The sequence below is a fragment of the Stenella coeruleoalba genome (genome assembly GCF_951394435.1).
Source record: "Stenella coeruleoalba genome assembly, chromosome: 20".
Classification (NCBI taxonomy): Eukaryota; Metazoa; Chordata; class Mammalia; order Artiodactyla; family Delphinidae; genus Stenella; species Stenella coeruleoalba.
Window position 1 is genome coordinate 22,906,297 of NC_137166.1, and position 25,523 is coordinate 22,931,819.

The 25,523-nt window shown below is 38.6% G+C and overlaps 1 protein-coding gene across 1 annotated transcript in view; it reads left to right on the forward strand.

Annotated features, from left to right (window-relative positions):
- Positions 1–85: 85 nt before the first annotated feature.
- The window catches only part of CDH8 (cadherin 8), a 1,195,405-nt gene continuing 1,169,967 nt past the window's right edge, over positions 86–25,523 (forward strand). Inside the window, exons 1-2 of the mRNA XM_079908493.1 lie at positions 86–337; positions 1,477–1,550. The gene's annotated coding sequence lies outside the window, so the exon portion shown is untranslated. The remainder of the gene's footprint in view (positions 338–1,476; positions 1,551–25,523) is intronic.

Here is a 25,523-nt window from a genome sequence, read left to right on the forward strand (position 1 = left end):
TCCCCCAACTGGGCATGCTCGAGTCTCCGCTTTTTGAACCTGCAGCGACCCGTAGCTTAGTTACGCCTGCGCAGAATGACAACGAACGCGCCTTTTCCTTACATCCAGTCACCTTTCTCGTTCCCCGCGTTCTTCACCCGTCAGGCCACGCTGCTTCTTCAGCCCATAAATATCCCTAGCCTTTTACCTTCCAGACGGTGAATTTGAGATTTCTTCTTCTTTCGTTTCGTCTCCTGGCTTGTTTTGGCTGCTTTGTGAATAAGCCCTCTTTTTGCCGCACACCTCGGCCTCTCCGTGTTTTGGCTTGCCGCGCAGCGGGCAAAACGAGTCTGGTTCGGTAAAACTCTTTGTTGTTTCCTTTCCTTCGCTTAATACTTAATTTGGTAGATTCATCCATATGGTGTGTAGTGGTAGTTCCTTGTCCTCGTTGTATGGTATCCCATTGTGGAACACTTTTTATTCAGTAATTGTCTATTAACAGAATTTCCCTCATTGTAGCTATTCTCTTCATTTGAAGAGTTATAAGAAACAAGAGAATCTAAAATCAAAAGATTAGGTCAAAGTCTAATGCCAACAGTTTTCACAGTATTATGTGTAAAACACCAAATCTCTTCTTAGAACCTGGTTCATCATTCCTATCTCAGAGATTGAGAAAGAAAATCTAACAACATAATTCACAAATGGAGACCACTTTATTACTAACAGGCATGTTTAGTTACTATTATAATAATTATTATTTTTAGGTACAATGAATTTAATGACTGTTGACTGGAACTTATTTGCGTCTCCAATTTTACCCTGCCTGTTTAATATGATAAATGGAAACAAATAGTTAAGTAATTTCCAAAAGGGTTAAGTAATTTTCTTCTGTCGTTTGTTAATACAATACTAAGTTCACCACCCATGTGAATAAACCTTTTCAGTTAATTTTTTTTTTGCCATGCAGTGTGGATTGTGGGATCTTAGCACCCAGACCAGGGATTGAACCTGGGCCCCAGCAGTGACAGTGCCAGGTCCTAACCACTGGACCACCAGGGAATTCCCTTCAGTTAATCTTCTTACTATATATGAATTTTGTAAAAGTTGTATGACAACATGAATGCTCTATTTATTTCGTAATTATTTATTGAGTTCCTACTGCGTAAGTCCTCTGTTAACACCTATTAAGCAGTCAGAATGTGTCCAGTTTTAATAAAAAATGAAACTAGTTTGTACCTGATGTAGCACAATAAAAATTTAAAACAAAACAGTGTATTAGTATTGAAAGCAGAAGTTTTGGTGGTAATAATGAAATCAATCTCTCATCTTTTTATTCTACTCACTGTAAAATTTAGATAACTTTTAAACAAACGGGGTATAATTGATTTTCTTCTCATATTAGAAAGCAGTCCTTGATGCTTGGGATAAGATAGAAAATAAAAGTGGAAGCAAAACCCAAATTTATTTGGTTCTAATGCATATACTTTTCCATAACAGATGCCAGTGCTGGGCAAAAGTCTTGATGAACACCCCAGCTGTGGATCTACCCTTCTTTTATATGGTGAAGGAAGGTAAGAGATTGGAATGAAGCATATTAGTAGAGGTGGTCAAAGGGACTATTTTCCTTATAGAAAGGAAAAGGGATACAACTGATAGTAAAACAGGGTTAGTTAACTTTCTTGTTTCATGTAAGCTACTTTTTGCGTGAGTTTTACAACTGTTTTTACTATAATCATCACAATCATTTTACCTTCTTTGCTTCAGTGTGTGTATTGATAAAATGATGATGATAGACCTTGTTTGTATACCTTCCTTTTTTTTAGTTTGTGTCTGTCAGTAGAACATGGGATATGGGTTTTACATTTAATGTGTTCCATTATGGTTTGCATTGGTTCATAAGTTATCTACTTATTAATAAGAGGAGGGAAGAATTCTCCTCTTATGTAGGTAATACATATAAAGTATGAATTGGGCATCCTGAGGAAAAGTAGCTCGATGTCCCTGGGAAATTCACCTTTCTAGACCTAAAGAGAATAGGAAGAGGTGAATGAACTGGGGAAAAGAATAAAAAACATGGCCACAGAATTAGGGGAAAATAATTCTGTATGAGAATATGCTATGAATAACTTTCTTCTCTATGAATCAACTTAAGGGTTTTATGTAATTTAAATGAGTTAATACAAGTCAAAAAGCTCTGTATACTCTGTATAAGGATGGCTATAAGCATGCATTCTGTATTGTAAAATCAGAGGTGAATTAGATTCACAGCCTACCACTTGTTAGCTTGTGATTTTTGGAAAAGTCTTTAGCTGCTCTGAGATTTTTTTCATTAAAGTAGAATACTAATGGATATTAATAGAATTTGTCACATCTGTTATTTTGGAGATTCAATGAGAAAATATGTAAGGTGCTTTTCATAGTGTCTGGAATATAGCAAGTGATTAAAATATAACCATTGGTAGTAAAAATGATGGTGTATGAGGGGTTGGTGCCAATCAAGTTCATTAAACCAGTAGTCTTTGCTTGGTACGTCTCTTCATTTGAACGAGTATCAGATAGGAGGAGAGAATAGTTAATAGTAGTACTTTTTTTTTTTTTTTTTCCCCAAATGGACATCTACCTTGGGTTGGGAACTAAAAATATTTTATTCCCTCTCATTTGAAGCTCTCAAAAAATCATTTCCAAGGTCCAAAAAACTGCCCGACAACAAATAGCATCAGGAACAAGGTGTGCTAAATATCTGTGATTTATTTTCCAATTGATTGTGGCTCACTGTATAAGAAAGACAGGTGATATGCAAAGTAAAATATTTCTTATGGAAATAGTGATTATATGACTCAGTATTTTTCTAGTTAAAAGTAACAGAAAACCTAAATTCATACTGTTTGATTAACAAAGAAAAAATAAAGATAATCGAACCATTCAGAACTCATCTTTTGGGCACACTTTCCACTATTTTGTCTTCCCTTTCAAATAAGGCTCTCAAATGGGGTGGCAAGGCAGTCACCAGTTGCTCCCTTTTTACATCATCCAGTTCAGTGGGGGAAAAAAGTTTTCTTTCTTCCGACTTTAACAAAATTCCCAGAAATGTATCTCACTAGTCATTTTGGGACATTTTACCTATCCATGAACAAACAGTCCTGACTGGCTAGGCATGAACTATATCTCTTATTGCAAAGTGCATGCAGTAAACCGAAGATATAGGAGACATTAAAAAATGTATAAAAATTAGTATTTTAAGTGAACCACCCACTAATTAATTCCCAAATACATGTGAAAACTCAGCAAGGCAGAAGGCATTCATCTCTTGTGATTAATGAGTACAAATGAGCTAAATCAGGTATCTGTCTTGCAGCTCTTCACAGCTCACAAAGAAATCTCAGCAGTGCATGGTTCATGAGGCATTGACCTCCAGTCTAGTTCTGAGGCTTAGTGCTGTATCGCCTGTAATGCCCATGTGTGATCACTCTCACTCTCTGCTCAGCTGTAGAGAGGTGAGATACAAGAGGTAGTGAGGACGGCCCAAAGGCAATGTAATTATTTGTCATTGCCCAACACTGAGTATAGGGGTAGAGGAAGCCACTAAGGGCTGAAGAATGTAGTATTCAAACAATCTGAGGCAGAACATATTACTGCTAGCCTGTTCACCCCTAGAACACATAGAAGAATTATATCTGTGGAAACATCAGGTCAGTTTCATACCTATCCCTGCCTCATCTCTGGAGTTGAATCAAGACAGACACTTGTCTTGACCTGGCCTGATGGTGTTTAGCTTATAAGAACTGATAAGATCACAGCTTAAGACTTGATGGGTTTAGTTGTTGGCAAATAACTCTCTCTCTCTCACACACACACAGGCATTATATATAGTTATCTCAGTGCCCACATGTTTTGCTATATGGAAAAAAAAGCCTTTTTCAGAGATAAGATGCTGGCTCATTGAAATGCTTCGTCATAGGAAGAATTGCACAGTCTCACAGATAGTGATTTCTGAATTATTGATAATTATCAAGCACTTACTGTGTCCAGGCGTCATGATTTTTTGAAAAAGTATTATCTCATTTGGTAGGAAGAGAAGTTGTATGTGCAAAAGTTAAAATTTCCTGAGATTGAATCCTACCTCTAACATCTACCAGATATATGTACTAAAGAAAGGCATTCTAGTTATCTGTTTCCTCTACTTATTTGTAAAAACAGACGTAATAATATTACCTACCTCTAGGAGTTTTATGAGGATTAAATGGAATAATTTCAGTACTATGTTGAATAGAAGCAGCAAGAGTGAGCATCCTTGCCTTGTTCCAGATCTTAGAGAAAAGCTTTCAGTTTTTTTACCGTTGAGTATGTTAGCTTTGGGCTTTTCATATATGGTCTTTATTGTATTGAGGTAAGTTACTTCTATACCAGTTTGTTGCATTTTTATCATGAAAGGGTATTGAATTGAATTTGACCAAATGCTTTTCTGCACCTGTTGAGATAATCATGTGATTTTTTTATCCTTCATTTCATCAGTGGAACACACTGATTTGATACGTATAATGAACTGTCCTTGTATTCCAGGGATAAATCCCCCTTGATCACAGTGTATAGTTCTTTTAATGTACTGTTTAATTTGTTTTTTAATGCCTTGTTGAGGATTTCTGCATCCATGTTTATCAGGGATATTGTTACATATTTTTCTTTTCTTGTAGTGTCTGTCTGTCCTTGGTGTCAGGGTAATGCTGGCCTCAAAATGAGTTTGGAAGTATTCCCTCTTATTCTGTATTTTGGAAGAGCTTAAGAAAGATTGATATTCTTCTTTCAATATTTGGTAGAGTTCATCTTTGAAACGATATAGTTCTGGGCCTCTTTTGTTGGGAGCTTTTGATTACTGTTTCATTATCCTTATTTGTTATTGGTCTTCTATTTCTTGATTCAATACTGGTAGGTTGCATGTTTCTAGGAGTTTATCTGCTTCTAAATTGTTGAATATGTTGTTCAATATAATTGTTCATAATAGTCTTTATGATGTTTTAATTTCTATGGCACATAAGATGAAGGATGTGGGCACTGCCTTCCTAAGATGAGGCCTAGGACCTAGAGGAGGTATTAGGACTAGGTTGAAAAGCTGTGATGGCTTATGTATCAATTTGATTGGGCCACAGGGTCCCCAGATTAAACATTATTTCTGAATGTGTCTGTGAGGATGTTTCTAGATGAGATTAGCATTTTAATTGGATTCAGTAAAGTAGATTGGCCTCCCTAATGTGGGTGGGCATCATCTAATTCACTGAGGTCCTGAGTAGAACAAAAAGCAGAGAAAGGGTTACCTTCTTGCCTGCTTGCTGGAACTGGGACATAGGTCTTCTCCTGCCTTTGGACTGGGATTTACACCATTGGCTTCCCTGGTTTTTGGGCCTTCCTATTCAGACTAGCATTTGATGACTATCTGTGGAACATGTCTATAATTCTCAGTGATGGTAGAAACACAGCTCTCCTCCTGTGCAATAGGTGAAGGAGTAACTGTTGATGTTTTAAGTTCTAGTTGAATTGAAAGATTGTGAGACCAGAGACAGGTTTTGTTGACAGCCCCATTTCTACTCTCCAGAAGTGTGAGAACATCAGCCTTAGGGAAACCTCTTTGGTCCTCAGACACCTGATCTATAATTACAAGGTTTAACTAAAACTCTAGGATTCCTTTCAAACCCTAAGGACAGAACATCAAATGATACATACAACTTGCCCTAAAAGATCCCTGTTATAGGATGTTTGGTTATTAAATAACTTGAGTGGATGAGAGTACAAAAGCCTGGATAATATAAAATGAATCCATACATCACTACATAGCCACTGGTAGCTACTGGAACTTTGAATAGACTCAGACTCCCTGGTAAATGTTAATTAAATACTCTTGTGTAGCCAGCTTCCATCTCCTTCTCACACTGATAATCCCAGTGACATGGATCGTGTTCATTCCCCTCATTGAGTCCCTCCTTTCCAGCCAGCAATCAATAAATAGGTCAGGGAGCCAGAGGGATAGTGTCTTTTCCTTTCAACTCCTGCTAATTTCCATCTGATAATTGACTTCCTAAGGAAGCCTGGGAAACAATTAAAAAAGAAAAAAAATCAGTTGACTTCCTAATGATTTCACATTACAGAGGGTCCCATTTGGTTTAGAACACACTTGACATCCCTGTCAGGTGACCTGATCTGAGACTTGTAGTGAAACTTGAAACATGATCAGTTGAACCTGTTTTCTTCCCAGGGAGGAGAATTTGACACAAAGCCGGAGTGATAGATGGAAGGGCTGGTGTGGGGAGGGGAATGGAGGAGGGAAATGCACATGTACAAATACTCCCTCACGCTCCACAGAAATGGCTCTGTCTCCTGAAATTATCTGATGAAGGGGAAATTGGTGACATTTAATGTTCATAAATAATGTAAGCATTTCATTTCAGTTTGGCAGCATTGTCCCTGGCTGTCAGAAGCATTTCAGTATCACCAGTCTAATCTCAGGACTTTGTTTCCATCATTTCATTTTTTAAAGGGAATGGTAAAATGAGAGAGATACCAACCAGCGAGGCTTTTGTTGGGAAAATCCAATAGGAGATGTAAAAGACAGGGGCTTGAAAAAGCTAGACTCTCAAGAGGCCTCTGCTTATTAATGGCATGGTAATGAGTCCACTGGTGCCCAGCCTGAGCTGTTGGATCTAAGAAAAAGGATATTTGTCACTCTTACAAAGAATGAAAGGGGACAGAAATGCATAATAATGTTATCACTTGTTTGTAGACATTGAATGATTATATCTCAAACAGAATACTGGTGGCAGAGATTGTTTATAAAAAAAAAAATGCCTCCTGGGGTTACAATGACAAAGAAACACCTCCAATATCATTCCACATTAGCACCAAATAGAATAAACATAGCATTATCTTCCTTTTTCTTATTCATTAGTGTTTTAAAATTGGAAACCTACTTTCTCTGTTTAAATAGAAGCTTATTCAGATTGAATGTAAATAGAGATCAACATTTTTAAAAGTCCAACTTCTGCCCTGTTTCTCCTAGAATATTCATAAATGCAAAGGAGAGTGAATAGTACAATAATGAGATGTAAGCATTTTTCAAAGCCACAGACCATAAGATACTGAGATTCTTTTTATTCTTATTTAAAAGTTACTGAAAGGAATCAGCTCACCTAATGTGCTAATTTACTACTTCTAAAAGTGTTTTGAAACTGATATTTAAATTCTAGTAGCAGCTATCAAATAAATTAAATTCATCTTAAGTATCTGATTCTTCAGATCCATTGGTGATTTTAACAATGGACTTAGAAATACAGAATTTCTATTACCACTGTCTTTGGGAGATCTTGAAAATGTGGACCATTCCTGAACTAACAGAAGCTGTTAGTGAAAATACCACCTTATCCTCAAGAAAAATGTATTTGTTATAAACTCAAACTTTTCATGCTACAACTTGGAAGAGGGGACCTGGATATTTAGAGTCCCATATCTTAAGAAGAAAAAGAATAAGGCATCCACTATGGATATTCTTATTTGCAAGTCAGAATTTCTGGAATAATTTTGGATTAATATTTTTCATCTCCGGGCAAGCCATTCATCCCAAATGCCATTGGTCATTGGTTGAAAGAGCAAATGGAAGGAGAAAAATATTTCTTTACAAAGTAGATAAGGCAAAAGTCACAAATGCTGATTAGAAAAGGGGAATGTACTATCTCCCCAAAAGGGCAAATAGCCCATCTATTGAACACAAAACTTAAATGGGAACATAAGTCATGCTCACATTCCAAGAATCTTGGGAATTCTCTCTCCCAGAAATAGTGTGCCATTGTCCAAGATTCATCGAAATACACTGTATTCCAATTTTTCCTCGAGGTAGTGGTTCCCGCTCTGCAGGAGAGATGGAGATCGGTGTGTGGTTAGCAAGAACACAGCCTAGGGAGGGAACAAGTCATCCTACAGGAACTTTGAGATCCTAGGCACCTTGGATGATACTGACTACTCCTTAAATCATATTGTGCCAAGTGGAAAATAAAGCTAATCTTCAAAATTTCAGAATCTCTGCATTTTCCCAAAGTGGTTAGTACATCCTGGAGAGTATTTCACTGTACAAATAATTGAAATCAAGATTTCTCTTGGTTTTGAGAAAGTATCAAGGGGTTTGGTATTCAGGTAGGTCAGTCACTGCAGACTGCTGTTTGGAGCCCTTTGGGGACAGAGGAGACTAAGAAGGCCTCTGCTCCTTTCTCCTCAGCGTTACCCTGCAGTTCCATGTTTTTGGCTTCAGTGACTAGTTATGTACATATGTTGCCAATTAGATTAAGGTTCTGTGGCTGGAAACAAAACAGCATTTTAAATTTACCAAACTAAAAATGATGTCAGATTGTCACTTGGTCTCCTATTTTGGATTGCAGGTTTTGTGAGGTTTCAAATCCCATGAGCATTGCATAAACAATACCTTTATGGGGGTTCAGAGAAACAGAACCAATAGGAGATGGATGGATGGATGGATAGATACAGATAAGAAGAAATTCATTATAGAAATTGAGGCTGAGAAGTCCACTGTCTGCTGGAGAACCAGGAAAGCCAGTGGTATAATTCAGTCTAAGTCCAAAGGCCTGAGAACCTAGGGAACTAATGGTGTAATTCCCAGAGTCCAAAGACCTGAGAACCAGAAGTTTCAAGTCTGAGGGCAGGAGAACATGGCCATCCTAAAAGAGAGAGAGAACTTTGCCCTTCCTTTGCCTTTATGTTTCATTCAGGCCCCCAAGGATTGGATGATGCCCATCCACAATGATGAAGGTGGATTTCTTTACTCAGTCTACTCAGAATCAAATGCTAATCTCTTCCAGGGACATCCTCAGAAATGTTTTACCAGATACTTGGGTGTCCCTTGGGCCAGTAAAGTTGACATGTAAAATTAACCATCACAATATTTCTATAAAATAAAAAGAGAAAAAAAGAGGTGGGGTGGGGAGGGAAAAGGAGATTCTCTTTTTCTCTTTCTCCCTCCTCCTGCAAAGAACTTTTCTGTACATGGATTAAAAAATACTAAGCCGCTCAGGACTGAGAGTCTAGTATTACTTCTGAGTTTACCCCAAAATGGAGTTGTTCATCTCCTTTCCATTCTTGGGTTTTCCTTCTGTTTCTTTTTTTCTCTTTTCATGTTTCACCTTGAGTCTCCCTTCACTTTTCTCTTCCAGACACATAATATTGAATTTTATCTTTTAAGCAATTCTTTATGAACTTTGGGATTATCTGTTTATGAGTTTACTATTTATTCTGATGAAACTACTAGAAAAAGAAGATATAAAGTCATTAATTTTGGGTACAAATGCCACTTTTACTCATAGTGCTCTGTTATCTGGTTCAAATTACTTTTTCTGAAACTCAGTTTCTTCATGTGTAGTCAGAAGTACCTGCACTGGTTTCTCTTACTGGAAATCTCTCCTAGGTACTTACGTGATTCTGTTTTTGGTATGCAGTGTTCAGCTCAAGTGTTGTCTTCCTGGATACCCAGTTTAAAGTAGTCTTTCCCCATCACAGATGCCCTGATTTGTTTTATTCATTGTACTTACCTTTGCCTGAAATTATCTTGTGGATAATATATGTATTTACCATATGTCCCTTTCCATTAATATAGCAGCTACATAATAACAGGAACTTTATATAACTGATTTATCACTTACATTAGATATTTATTGCTGTATAACAGATTACCTTAAAATTAGGTGGCCTAAAACGCCATTTATTTTAAAAGTTTTTGTGGGTCAGAAATCCAGGCACAGTTTTCCTGGGTCCTCTGCTTCAGGGTGTTTCACAGTGATGAAATCAGATGTCTCATCTGAAGGCTCACCTGGGAAGGGTTTTTCTAAGCTCACCCAATTGGCCATTGGTAGGATTGATTTCCCTGTGGATTGTTGAACTGAGGGTATCAGTTCCTCACCAGCTATTGATTAAGGACTTCTCTCAGTTCTTGCCATGGGGGCCACCCCACAGATCTGCTCATAATTGGGCAGGTTATTTCATTAGAGCAAGCATGAAGAAGAGCCAGAGAGAGTGAGTGTTCTAGCAAAACCAAAGTCAGTCTTTTTTAATGTAATCACAGCAAGAGATGGCTCATTACTTTGGTCATATTCTATTTGATTGAAGACATGTGCTAGGTCCAGCAAATACTAGGAGGAGGAGAAGGGATACATAAATTGAATGCCAGGAGGCAGGCATTGCTAGGAACCATGTCAGAAGTTGCCTATCATGCCCTTAATGTAAAAAAAAAAAAAAAAAAAAAAAGCCTGAATCAGTTTGTACTCACGAGATAGTAGCCAAATAGGAAGGCCAAGAATTCCTAGAGAAGGAAATACTATGCCTGTGAAGCCTAAATCTGTTATTCCCAATGAGCTGGTTTGAGGACCAGATATCTGTCAAAAAGTCCTGTGTCCTTTCATGTTGACTTTGAGCAAGTTTTTTTTTTAACATCTTTATTAGAGTATAATTGCTTTACAATGGTGTGTTAGTTTCTGCTTCACAACAAAATTAATCAGTTATATATATACATATGTTCCCATATCTCTTCCCGCTTGCGTCTCCCCTCCCTCCCACCCTCCCTATCCCACCCCTCCAGGCGGTCACAAAACACCGATCTGATCTCCCTGTGCTATGCGGCTGCTTCCCACTAGCTAGCTATTTTACGTTTGGTAGTGTATATATGTCCATGCCTCTCTCGCGCTTTGTCACAGTTTACCCTTCCCCCTCTCCATATCCTCAAGTCCATTCTCTAGTAAGTGTGTGTCTTTATTCCTGTTTTACCCCTAGGTTCTTCATGACATTTTTTTTTCTTAAATTCCATATATATGTGTTAGCATACGGTATTTGTCTCTCTCTTTCTGACTTACTTCACTCTGTATGACAGACTCTAGGTCTATCTACCTCATTACAAATAGCTCAATTTTGTTTCTTTTTATGGCTGAATAATATTCCATTGTATATATGTGCCACATCTTCTTTATCCATTCATCCGATGATGGACACTTAGGTTGTTTCCATCTGAGCAAGTTTTATCTTCCTGTGAGTCAGACATGTTTGTTATTCATGTATCTACTACTGAGGCAACAAGGAGGCATCTTCACTATGATTAATTCGTCACAGGGGCACCATTCTTTATAATACTAATTCAACAATTGGCTGAAAGCTTTTTGTATTCCAGAAAATGTATTATATTTGTTACCCAAACAACATATAATTTAGACGTCCAAAGTAGTTATTCTCAAGTTTATAAAGATAATGAGACTATAATGTTAGTTGGGTCACACACCTAAAATGCAGAGCCAAGAGTCTCAATTTTGCTCAATCAATATTAACTTTCTTTTTTCATAATGACTATGGGCACAAATGTTAACATTTGGGAAAAATGGTTGAAGGGTATATCAAAAAGCTTTGTACTATTTCTGCACTGATTTTGGTAGTCTGAGGTCATTTCAATATGAAAAGTTAAAAAAAAAAAGTATGCTTCTTTGTGATCTCCCTTATACAACAAAATGTAAGGACTCCATCCTGGCACAGACGACCCAATGCAGGAGGCTCTGCAGAACTTTCTGGTCCATCCTCACACAATCTGCAACTTGAGGTTGCCAGCATATGTCTTACCATTGGCTCTCCATATCTGCAGGTCCTGAATCTGCATATGTGGATTGCCGACTAGACTGTGTCATTTTCTGTAAGGGACTTGAGCATCCATAGATTTTGGTATCTTCAGGTCTTGGAACCATTCCCCCATCGGATACCGAGAGATGACTGTGCATCCTTTATGCCAGGCTTTTCTTTCTGGCCAGAATTTCCTCCCCATCATTATAATGAAGCAAACCTCTACTCATTTATCAGGCCTCAGATCATATTCCTCCTGCCTCAGAAAAATTCTTCCTGGACACTCCAGGCAGAATTAAGCATTTACTTCTGGATGCTCCTTACTATTTGCTTTTCCTTCCCTTTAGAGCAAATATCTCTTAAGTCTTTGTAATCAGGCTTAACCTCAAAACTCTGTGATTCTGATCAAGGCAGAGATCATACTCTGCTCTCCCCCACCTCCCTTCCCCTACCCAGGCATATAATACATGAAGCATTTGAGATGCTTCATAAATGTCCTAATGGGTGGGCTTCAAGGTGCCAATCAGTAAAATGAAGTTTTAACTTGGTAGGGATATTTATTTTTTACCATATATCTAGACTTTATGTGTAACATTAATTCACCAAATGACTCAGTGAGGTAGGTGCCACTGCAACCTCCATTTTACAAGTGAGATTATATTATTAAAAAAGAGTGGAGTGGGGATTTGAACCTTCCCAGGTTGTCTGATAAGGGACCATCACCCTAATATTTCCATCTATGAAATCACCTCAAATACAACCTTTAATTATCCTGGTCTTACAATTTTTTAGAGCCATAAACAGTCATCTGTCATACAGTCCCCTGGTTACTTTTCTTTTAGAAACAGATAAACAATTCTATCATTTGTAGTGTTCTTCAGCTGACCGTATATTTTCTAAAATGATAAACCTATTTAGAATTTACCCCCAGGAAAGTCTCTAGCATAAAGCATGCATTCCTGTTCTTCATGATTCATAAAAATGGTTGATTGTTCTTTTCTTTCTCCAGATCTGCCTTTTTTTTTTCCCCCTAAGCTCTTAACATCAGAGGGTAACCTTAAATGGATGACATTTTCAAGTGCTTTATATTCTAGGTCTCAGGATCAGATGTTGCCATTTTCACAGACAGCTGTAGCTCCACTCACAAAAGGCCAAGTACCTTATAAAAGAAGGAGTCATTGTAAAGTAAGCTGTTCAAAGCCATATGCCTGATTCTTTTCAGGTGCAATAGGAACAGACTCTATTCAAGTGCTTCTCTGGGTTGGGGGCTGCTCTGGGGGTTGCTGGACCTACTCAAGAAATCATTTCCATTCAGTTTGTTTCTTGAGCATTTCCTATGTCAGATACTGTGTTGAGAACTGGGCTTACAAACATAATGTAACAGCTTACCCTTTGTCGCTTAGGAAATTTACAATTCTATGGAAGAGCTTAAATTCCACCCAGATTTTTAATTCCAGACACTTCTCTTTGTGCTCTAATTGTACAAAAGTTCTTAATACATTTTTTGTCTTTTTCTCTTCTGTCTCTTCCATTGGTTCTGCTTCCATGGGAGCACCTGTTCCAGTTGTTCACCTTGATCTTCCCATCTCAAGCACAGGGCTCTGCACCGTTTCTTGATCCTGTTTTCTGTCCCACAGTGGCACGCTGGAGCAGGCTGAGAGATTTATTTCAAGTACTCAGTGTGTGTGCAATACAAACACACACACAATTGGGTCTAGCTTTGTAAACCTGAGATGATTCATTTTACTATTTGCCCAAGAAAGATCTTATTTTCAGGACTTAACTTTGGTTTTCAGCTGAAGGAGATGTTGGAGAAATGTTTTAAAAACACAGGAACAGAAAGACAGGTATTTTCTTTAACCTTATATTCCTGTACAATATTAAGTCACCACTTTATGTCCTGTGTACTTGAACATCAAATAATGTTGCAATAATGTTGCAGCAGCCAACCAGGAATTGTATTACTACCATTTACACTAGCAAAGGAACCACAAAATAAAAGAATGACTAGGGGCCATACTGAGTAGCAGGCTTGCAGGTCTGGAGCAATCATATAATCAAACTAAAGTCCTGATGGAGTTGTCACCATCAGAGATCCATATCCTCAGATCCATTTTGTTGTGTGCCTGGTGAGCATGTATGTTATGGCATTAGCAAATTGTTACGGCATTAGCAACTGTGCAGCAACACAAGTGGAGGGGATATGTCTACCCACATGGCTTATGTGAAAGGATTAGGTCAAATCCTAATACGGGCCACATTCGCATGACCATTTTGTATAGGAATTAGTCAAGGAAGGCTGTATTGCCAACAAGAAATCTTTCTTGGAGCAGGGGTGGATGTAACTGTGTCCTATGATGATGATCTTATACATGCATTTCTAAATACTGGAAAAAAGGACTGTGCTGGAATGCAATATAAATACACATAGTCACTACAAATATTTCTGCTGTCTAATTTCTGGAGCTTACAGTGTAGTGCAATAGATGGATGATATAAATAAATAAACAAGAAATATTTCTGCTGTCTAATTTCTGGAGCTTACAGTATAGTGCAATAGATGGAAATATTTCTGCTGTCTAATTTCTGGAGCTTACAGTATAGTGCAATAGATGGATGATATAAATAAATAAACAAGAAACACAGACTATGAAAACTACTGTGAATGAAAGACCCAGGGGTCTAACATAGAATTTCCAGGAGACTTGGTTTAGATGCAGTGATCTGTGATTGTTTCACTTAGGAAACTATTTAAACTGACATGTGAAGGTAGACCTAAGGGATTCACCACGAGCCACCGTTGTGTTACTTGGATCCACTTCTGAGAGAATCTATTTCTGGGAGGAACTCGTTCAGGATTCTGATGGCCCTCTCTCCCAGGGACCTTTAGAGAAGGAGGTTTGCTAGGTGAACAGCTGTTCTGCGATAGCTCATCTAAAGACCACAACTGATACTTGTCTCCCTCCTCCATCTATTTTGTATTTCTCTTACCCTCAGTTATTACCTCTGCAGGTCCTGGTAATTTACCTACTGTTGTGACGAAGACCCTCTTTCTTGAGGAGTCTGTGCTTCTTCTCTGACAGGTTTTGCTGTACTTGTCTACCTAACATCATAATTTTTATGTCAAGGGAGGACTCGGATACCAAAGTGGATAGCCTGGGTATAAAGTTTCTGTTCCCATTGTGTAACAACAGCCCTACTTCCTCCTGATGATCAGGGTCAATCATTCCTGTTGTTTCCTTGACAGAAGGGTCCAGAAGTGTCCAGGTAGCTTATAGTCCATCAGGACTCTTGCTGTGTCTCCTGGCAGAAACATTCTCATTTTGGGAGCAAGGACATCTAAAACTACTGAGCCCAGGGTTGTGGAGATGAGAGGCACACATTCTCCGAGTAGGGCATTGGAAGTGTTGGTAAATGGGGCCACTCCTGCTTTCACCCCTCAGTTCCCAGACTTGTGCATTCTTGTTTTTGAGGAAGGTGACATGCATACCAGGTTATAAATGTTATTGATTTAAAGTATACTCTGATACCTGGAAAATCCTATAAAAGTATCACCCCTGAGCTGGCCCTTCAGCTGAGCCTTTCATAGACTATTTCATCACTCTGTCAGGCTAGCAACTTCAGCCTATGTGGTATGAGAAATGATCATTGGATCTAATAATGGTCATATGCCCACTCTCTTACCTCCTTTACTATAAAGTGGATCCTTTTTGACCCAGTGATATACTGGGGGCTATAACAGTGGATCAGATACTCTATATGGCCCTCAGTTAGTGGTATTGGCTGACGCCCTTAAAGCAGAAAGGTAAACCCATGCCTAAAATATGTGCCAAAATGAATCACTGCCCCTTTCAAAATATAAAGGAGTCTTCCAGTCTTGTACGTAAAGAGCTTAGCAGTTGCCACTCCATCCCAACAAGCAGAAAGCTGAACAGACGAAAAAAATCAACAGCTCTTCTTGGAACTGTAAGGGAGAAGAAGACACAGGGCAAACTGCAGGCTCCAAGATTGGCAGGCAGGAAAATACAGAGTCCGAGCTTACAGAGCAGAGAGCCAAGAGCGTAAATCACTGCAGCAATCAGAGCCTGGTAGGAAAACCTGAGCTATAATTGATGAATTGCTGGAGGCTCAGACAAGTCTGAGAGATAAAAGCTCCAGGGGGACCCAGTCATAGGGGAGGCCCCACAATACTGTGAGATATTCATCCAGGAGCTCTGGAAAAGATTCCCCTAGTAAATATCAGAGAAAAATCCCCTTGGGCATCTGGCAGCATGGAAGGGAAAAGGAACCATTTTGAAATACACTGCAGTTCTCTGTTCTTACCGAGGCCTGCCCTGAGGGGAAACTAGTTAACTAGAGCCTAATGTTAGGTATTATCAGAGCCTAACTGACCTGGGAGAAGGAACATAAATACCCAACTGCAGCCCACTCCAGCCATCCTTTCTCCCTAAGGGGGAGGGAAAAAAAAAAGTAAAAAAAGAAAAACCACTGGTGAAGTTCATAGTCCAGAAGGATAATCTCACTAAAAGACTGACCTAACCATAGGAGTATAGAACCCTTCCCACCCCTCATACCTCACTATAATGTTACTAAAGGCCTATTTGCAGCAATCCCTTTTACCTGGCACTTTATGACCAGCTATCAAGAAAAAAAATTACAAGCCATACCAAAAGGCAAAAAAAAAAACAATTTGAAGAGACAGAATAAGTATCAGAACAAGACATGACAGGGATGTTAGAATTATCAGACAGGGAATTTAAAACTCATAATCCAGATGGTGAAATGTTATTCAGCTCTGAAAAGAAATGAGCTATCAAGCCATTAAAAGACATGGAGAAACCTTAAATGCATATACTAACTGAAAGAAGCCAATCTGAAATGCCTAAATACTTGGTGATTCTAAAAGTATGGCATTATGGAAAAGGCAAAGCTATGGAGACATTGAAAGGGTTGCCAGGAGTTGAAGGGGTGGAGGTAGAAGAATGAATAGGTAGAACACAGAGTACTTTTAGGGTGGTTAAAATATGGATACATATCATTATACATTTGCCAAAAACCCATAGAATATACAACACCAACAGTGAACCATAATGCAAACTGTGGTCTCTTTGTAGTGGATGCTCTGATAGGTAATAACATATAATACCACAGTAGCTCATCTTATGCTCATTCACATATGTCTATTCCCATCCCTCTACACAAGTCCTCTTCATTCTTTCCCTACTTTTTTCCTTCCAGGCTTCTAAGCAGTCTACCAAGTCATTCACCACTGCCCATGAGTCTATATGTATTCTAATCCCAGACTACCTCTCAATTCACACAAAGTGAATCAGTTGCCCCACACAAATTTCCAAGCCCTTGAGAGGATTCCTGCTTAACACTCTATTTCTAGGTTTCCCTAGGGCTGTATAGGGCAGCAGTCATCCATTTTTGACCTGTGCCTACATATTGAGTGGACATTCATCAGTCATTCATAAGGCATATCCCATATGGGCATAGGTATGAATTGAGGGAACTATCACAATGATGGAGGACGTATCATGGGGGATGGGACCTAGGCTACCTGCTTGTGTGTGTGTGTGTGTGTGTGTGTGTGTGTGTGTGTGTGTACGTGTACATACACATACATATATATTGCTCACTTGTGCCTTGGTCCTGTTTGGCCTTTATCTCAGATTACTGCTTCTATCACATGATGATTTGCTGCTGGACCAGCCAGACTGTATTACTTGGTAGATTTGACATTACCCAGCTAGTGATGGGTACTTCTAGTTTTGTGGTAATTGATGTTCTGTGATCTGGTGTTCTATCTCTTCCAGAGCAAGTAATGAATACTTAGAGCTTATTTAAAAATGTGTATACTTTTGCACTGCAGATGGGATGGATTTGCTGCAGAATCCTAGGCATCTGTATTATGATTCTCTCAATGGGTCTATCCAGTAAGTTCCTTTTAGCATCTTATGCCACCACTGATACCTCTAATAACATAAGGCCTGAGAGAAGAAAGAGTCTAAGGTACAGAGCCACAGCTTTAACCTGCTGAAGAGCTTTTTCCTGGTCTAGACCCAACTCAAATCTGTTAGCCTTTCCTGGACCCAGTGTATGGTTTGAAGTAGTTTTTTTGGGTATGAAATAAGCTACGTAGAAAAAAAAAAAGGCTTTTAAACACTTGGTTTCCTTCTTGATGGGAGAAACAAGATGCAATATTTTTTCTTTTATTTTGGAGAGGATGTCCAGGCATGCTCCAGACTATAGGATACCTAATTTTTAAAAGAATGTGGGAGTACCTGAATCATCATAGGGTTTATATCTTGCCAACCAGATTGTATATGTTGTAATAAAGCCTCCAATGTGCTCACCATTTCTTGCTCTTTGGTCTAATTATCATGACATGATCAACATATTGTGTTAGTCCACTGTCTTCTCCTAATGATTTGAAGAGGCCAGGCTGGTGATTTAAATGGAGATATAATAAAACCCACATCTCCTGCATCCATTAGGTTCTCAATGGTAGCCTGAATTTCTGTCTCTGCCCCTAGCATATGATATTGTTTCAATCTTCATTCCTGACTGGGAAGGGGAGGTGGTTTTAGAGGCTTCTAATTGGGCTTTCTCACTATGATCATAGCTCTCACCACACCCTCCAAGGAAGCAATGGGGTTGCTGTACTAATAAAAAGCAATGTTTATTCTAATTATACCCAAAAGAACCAGAGAAATATCCACCAAGTGGGTACATGGATCCACTATATGCACTGTAACCAGACCAACTTGGCTAGGACTCCATTTGTTGTCTGGTCCTCATATGCCCAAATCAAACTGGTAAGACATGGTGCTGCTTCAGGTAGCCACATATCAGTGTCATTTTGGACCCTGTGTTCAGTAATCCTCAAAATATTTAGGTATTCGCCTTTTCCTAGTGTAAAATTACCTAGGAAAATGGCAACAGATTTCCTTTGGGGAAGGAATGTTTTTGGTTTTTTTTAATAGATCTTTTTTGGAGTATAATTGCTTCACAATACTGCGTTAGTTTCTGTTGCATAACAAAATGAATCAGCCATATGCATACACATGTCCCCCTATACCCTCCTTCTTGAGCCTCCCTTCCCTCCTCCCTATCCCACCCCTCTAGGTGGTCACAAAGCACCGAGCTGATCTCCCAGTGCTATGCCGCTGCTTCCCACCAGCCAAATATTTTACATTTGGTAGTGTATATATGTTGATGCTACTCATACTTCACCCCAGCTTTGCCCTCCTACCCCATGTCCTCAAGTCCATTTTCTGTGTCTACCTATTTATTCCTGCCCCCTGCCCTGCAACAGGCTCATCAGTACCATTTTTTTTTTTAGATTCCACATATATGAGTTAGCATATGGCATTTGTTTTTCCTTTTCTGACTTACTTCACTCTGTATGACAGACTCTAGGTCCATCCACCTCACTACAAATAACTCAGTTTCGTTTCTTTTATGGCTGAGTAATATTCCATTGTGTATATGTGCCACATATTCTTCATCATTCATCTGTCGATGGACATTTAGGTTGCTTTCATGTCTTGGCTGTTATGAATAGTGCTGCAGTGAACATTGGGGTACATATCTCTTTTTGAATTATGGTTTCTCCCAGTAGTGGGATTGCTGGGTCATATGGTAGTTCTATTTTTAGTTTTTTACGGAACCTCCATACTGTTCTCCATAGTGGTTGTATCAATTTACATTCCCACCAACAGTGCAGGAGGGTTCCCTTTTCACCACACCCTTTCCAGCATTTATTGTTTCTAGATTTTTTGATAATGGCCATTCTGACTGGCGTGAGGTGATACCTCATTATAGTTTTGATTTGTATTTCTCTAATAATTGGTGATGTGGAACATCTTTTCATGTGCCTCTTGGCCATCTGTATGTCTTCCTTGGTGAAATGTCTATTTAGGTCTCCCTCCCATTTTTTAACTGGATTTTTTTTTTTTGATATTGAGCTACATGAGCTGTTTGTATATTTTGGAGATTAATCCTTGGTCTGTTGTTTCATTTGCACATATTTTCTCCCGTTCTGAGGGTTGTCTTTTTGTCTTGTTTATGGTTTCCTTTGCTGTGCAAAAGCTTTTAAGTTTAATTAAGTCCCATTTGTTTATTTTTGTTTTTATTTCTGTTACCCTAGGAGGTGGGTCAGAAAAGATCTTGCTGTGGTTTATGTCAAAGAGTGTTTTTCCTATGTTTTCCTCTAAGAGTTTTATAGTATCTGATCTTACATTTAAGTCTTTAATCCATTTGGAGTTTATTTTTGTGTATGATGTTAGGGAGTGTTCTAATTTCATTCTTTTACATGTAGCTGTCCAGTTTTCCCAGTGCCACTTATTGAAGGCTGTCTTTTCTCCATTGTGTGTTCTTGCCTCCTTTGTCATAAATTAGGTGCCCATATGTGCGGTTTATCTCTGGGCATTCTATCCTGTACCATTGATTTATATTTCTGTTTTTGTGCCAGTACCATACTGTCTTGATTACTGTAGCTTTGTGGTATAGGTTGAAGTCGGGGAGCCTGATTCTTCCAACCCTGTTTTTCTTTCTCAAGATTGCTTTGGCTGTTCGGGGTCTTTTGTGTTTCCATAATGAATTGTAAGATTTTTTGTTCTATTTCTGTGAAGAATGCCATTGGTAGTTTGATAGGGATTGCATTGAATCTGTAGATTGCTTTGGGTAGCATAGTCATTTTCACAATATTGATTCTTCCAATCCAAGAACATGGTATATTTCTCCATCTGTTTATGTCATCTTTGATTTCTTTCATCAGTGTTTTATAGTTTTCTGAGTACAAGTTTTTCACTTCCTTAGGCAGGTTTATTCCTACGTATTTTATTCTTTTTGTTGCAATGGTAATTGAAAGTGTTTCCTTTCTGATTTTTCATTGTTGGTGTATAGGAATGCCAGAGATTTCTGTGCATTAATTTTGTATCCTGCAACCTCACCAAATCATTGATTAGTTCTAATAGTTTTCTGGTAGCATGTTTAGGATTTTCTATGTATAGTATCATGTCATCGACAAACAGTGACTTCTGTTTTAAACAGTTTTACTTCTTCTTTTCCAATTTGTATTCCTTTTGTTTTTTTTTCTTCTCTGATTGCTGTGGCTAGGACTTCCAAAACTATGTTGAATAAGAGTAGTGAGAGTGTACATCTTTGTCTTGTTCCTGATCTTAGTGGAAATGCTTTCAGTTTTTCACCTTTGAGTATGATGCTTGCTGTGGGTTTGTCATACATGGCCTTTATTATGTTGAGGTAGGTTCCCTCTATGCCCATTTTCTGGAGAGTTTTTTTTATCATAAACGTGTGTTGAATTTTGTCAGAAGCTTTTTCTACATCTATTGAGATAATCATACGGTTTTTATTCCTTAATTTGTTAATATGGTGTATCACATTGATTGATTTGCTTATATTGAAGAATCCTTGCATCCCTGGGATAAATCCAACTTGATCATGGTGTATGATCCTCTTAACATGCTGCTAGATTCTGTTTGCTAGTATTTTGTTCAGGATTTTTGCATCTGTGTTCATCAGTGATATTGGTCTATAACTTTCTTTTTTGTAATATCTTTTTCTGGTTTTGGTATCAGGGTGATGGTGGCTTCGTAGAATGAATTTGGGAGTGTTTCTGCCTCTGCAGTTTTTTGGAAGAGTTTAAGGATCAGTGTTAGCTCTTCTCTAAATGATTTTTAGAATTCGCCTGTGAAGCCATCTGGTCCTGGACTTTGGTTTTTTGGAAGAATTTTAATTATAGTTTCAATTTCATTACTTGTGATAGGTCTGTTCACATTTTCTAATTCTTCCTGGTTCAGTCTTGGAAAATTGTACCTTTCCAAGAATTTGTCCATTTCTTTGTGGTTGTCCATTTTATTGGCATATAGTTGTTTGTAGTAGTCTCTCATAATCCTTTGTATTTCTGCAATGTCAGTTGTTATTTCTCCTTTTTTGTTTCTAATTTTATTGATTTGCGTCCTCTCCCTTTTTTTCTTGATGAGTCTGGCTGAGGGTTTATCAATTTTTTTTTATCTTCTCAAAGAACCAACTTTTAGTTTTATCGATCTTTGGTATATTCTTCTTTTTTATTTCATTTATTCCTGCTCTGATCTTTATGATTTCTTTCCTTCTACTGACTTTGGGGTTTCTTTGTTCTTCTTTGTCTAGTTGTGTTAAGTGTAGGGTTAGATTGTTTTTTTGAGATTTTTATTGTTTCTTGAGGTGAGATTGAATTGATGTAAACTTCCCTCTTAGTACTGCTTTTGCTGCATCCCATAGGTTTTGGGTCATCGTGTTTTCGTTGTCATTTGTTTCTATGTATTTGTTTATTTCTTCTTTGATTTCTTCAGTGATCTCTTGGTTATTTAGTAACGCCCTGTTTATCCTCCATGTATTTGTGTTTTTACAGTTTTTTTTCCTGTAGATTGATTTCCAGTCTCATAGTGTTGTGGTCAGAAAAGATGCTTGATACGATTTCAGTTTTCTTAAATTTTCCGAGGCTTGATTTTTGACCCAAGATGTCATCTATCCTGGAGAATGTTCCAAGTGCACTTGAGAAGAAAGTGTATTCTGCCACTTTTGGGTGGAATGTTCTATAAATATCAATTACATCTATCTGGTCTATTGTGTCATTTAAAGCTTGTGTTTCCTTATTTATTTTCTGTCTGGATGATCTGTCCATTGGTGTAAGTGGAGTGTTAAAGTCCCCTCATATTATTGTGTTACTGTCGATTTCTCCTCTCTTGGTTGTTTGCATTTGCCTTATGTATTGAGGTGCTCCTTTGTTGGGTGCATAATCATTTATAATTGTTATATCTTCTTCGATTGATCCTTTGATCATTATGTAGTGTCCCTCCTTATGTCTTGTAACAGTCTTTATTTTAAAGTCTATTTTATCTGCTATGAGTATTGCTATGCCAGCTTTCTTTTGATTTCCATTTGCCTGGAATAGCTTGTTCCATCCACTTTCAGTCTGTATGTGTCCCTAGGTTTGAAGTGGGTCTCTTGTAGACAGCATATATATGGGTCTTGTTTTTGTATTCATTAGGCCAGTCTGTGTCTTTTGGTTGGGGCATTTCATCCATTTACATTCAAGGTTAGTATTGATATGTATGTTCCTATTACCATTTTTTTTTTATTGTTTTGGGTTTGTTTTTGTGGGTCTTTTTCTTCTCTCGTGTTTCCTGCTTAGAGAAGTTTCTTTAGCATTTGTTGTAAAGCTGGTTTGGTGGTGCTGAATTCTCTTAGCTTTTGCTTGTCTGAAAAGCTTTTGACTTCTCCATCGAATCTGAATGAGATCCTTGCTGGGTAGAGTAATCTTGGTTATAGGTTTTTCTTTTTCATCGCTTTAAATATATCCTGCCACTCCCTTCTGGCCTGCAGAGTTTCTGCTGAAAAATCAGCTGATAACGTTATGGGGATTCCTTTGTATGTTAGTTTTTGTTTTTCCCTTGCTACTTTTAATATTCTTTTCTTTGAATTTATTTTTTGTTAGTTTGATTAATATGTGTCTTGATGTGTTTTTTCTAGGGTTTATCCTGTATAGGAATCTCTGTGCTTCTTGGACTTGGGTGACTGTTTCCTTTCCCATGTTAGGGAAGTTTTCAACTCTAATTTCTTCAAATATTTTCTCAGACCCTCTCTTTTTCTCTTCTTCTTCTGGGACCCCTGTAATTCAAATGTTGGTGCATTTAGTGTTGTACCAGAGGTCTCTGTGATTGTCTTCAATTCTTTTCATTCTTTTTTCTTTATTCTGGTCCTCGACAGTTATTTCTAGCAATTTGTCTTCCAGCTCACTTATTCGTTCTTCTGCCTCAGTTATTCTTTTATTGATTCCTTCTAGTGTATTTTTCATTTCAGTTATTGTTTGTTTATCTCGGTTTGTTCTTTAGTTCTTCTAGATCTTTGTTAAACATTTCTTGTATTTTCTCAATCCGTGCTTCCTTTCTTTTTCCTAGATTCTGGATCATCTTTATTATCATTACTCTGAATTCTTTTTCAGGTAGATTGCCTATTTCCTCTTCATTTATTTGGTCTTGTAGGTTTTTACCTTGCTCCTTCACCTGTGACACATTCTTTTGCCGTCCTTTTTTTTTTTTTTTTTTTTTTTTTTTAACGAGTGGGATTGTGTTCCTCTCTTACTGGTTATTTGGGCTGAGGCTTGCAGCACTCGAGTTTGTAGGCTGTTGGGTAGAGCTGGGTATTGGTGCTGAGATGAGGAACTCTGTGAGACCTCACTGCTGTGAATACTCCCTTGGGTCTGAGGATCTCTGTTAGTCCAGCGGTTCAGACTCGGAGCCTCCGCCACAGGAGCTTCAGCCCAACCCTGGGCTCGAGAACCAAGATCCTGCAAGCTGTGTGGGGCAGCAAGAAAAAAAAGGACAATAACAAAATAAAAAACAAAATTAGACTAGGGAACTATCAGATAAGTTAGAAAGAATGTAAAAATAAAAACATAGATGAATGAACAACCAGAAGGTACATCAGTACCACAATAGTAAAAAAGAGGAGGAGGGAAAAGAAAAAAGCGGGGGGAGGGGGGGAGTCCTTTGCTCTAGAGAGCAGAGCCTAAGCAAAGGCGAGGTTTGGGCGGTGGGCTGGGCCAATGCTCAGGACCCACAGGGCTGGAAAACCCTGGGGGCTGTGGGGGCTTGGGCTTAGGCTCAAGGAACAGAGGGGGCCCAGGCTTGCACCCCACCCCAGGTCTCAGAAGGTGGGGGATCAGCCTGGGAGCTCAGCAGGCTCCCTGTGCCTGAGTGGGCAGGGCAAGCGCCCTCTGCTCCTCTCCCGCTCCTCCCGGAGGCCCCTTCCACCTGCGTCTCCTGATCTACCCAGCCTCAGGGACGCCGATCCGTCTGGCATCCACTTCTCCTACTGGTTCACTGTGGGGTTCCTCCCATCTCCTTGGGCATCAGAGTCCCCCACCAATGGCCAGCAGGTACCCTAGTTGTGGGGAGACACTAACTCCGCGTCTTCCCACACTGCCATGTTGACTCTGCCTCTGGGGAAGGAATGTTGAATTATTACAATACATTTTTGTAGTAGGATCCTTCCTCTCATACATGTCCTCTTTTTCAGTTAATACCAGTTACAAAACATGGTTCAGCTGGAAAAATTGGGCAAAGAATCATGACTTTTTTTTTTTTGGCTACACCGCATGGCATGTGGGATCTTAGTTCCCTGACCAGGGATCAAAACCATGCCCCCTGCATTGGAAGGCAGAATCTTAACCTTTTAACCACTGGACCGCCAGGGAACTTCGCAAATCATAACTTTTTATTGGAGCAACTACCCTTACCCATTTGATTCTCCATTCCTTGACTTTTTTTGGGTAAAGATTTATTTATATTATACAGCCACGATGGCTTCCATCTACATTGCCCCTAGGGCTACCATGTTCTATTAACTAGGTCTATGACTCTGTAAATGAGGTAGTTCTGGATGTCTTATCAACTTTGCTACTCACCACAATAATTGAGGCAGTACTTTTCTGGTTTCTTACCCTATCCTACCCCCTTGTTATCACCAAACCAGTTCTGCAGTAGAGTTTATTATGATCTATGTTGGCTTAGAGAGGGGAAATTCTTAGGGATGCTGGTGACTCTTTGCATTGTTAAATGGTATATCCTTCAGGCCCCAAGTTAGAGCTTCCCTTTTTACTAAAAAAAAGTTACTCAGAATTTAATTATTGCTAATTAGTATTCAAATATATCTCAAGAATATATGCACACATACTTACACACACACATTGATGAGCACCACCCCTCCTCCCTGGCCCACTGCAGTCTTGGAAGATTCTGTTTAATTACTTTAAGCCCAGTGGAAAGTGACCATTATACATTTTAAGAACTGGGATGGAATCTATATCTATGATACTATAGTCATGGAAATTGACA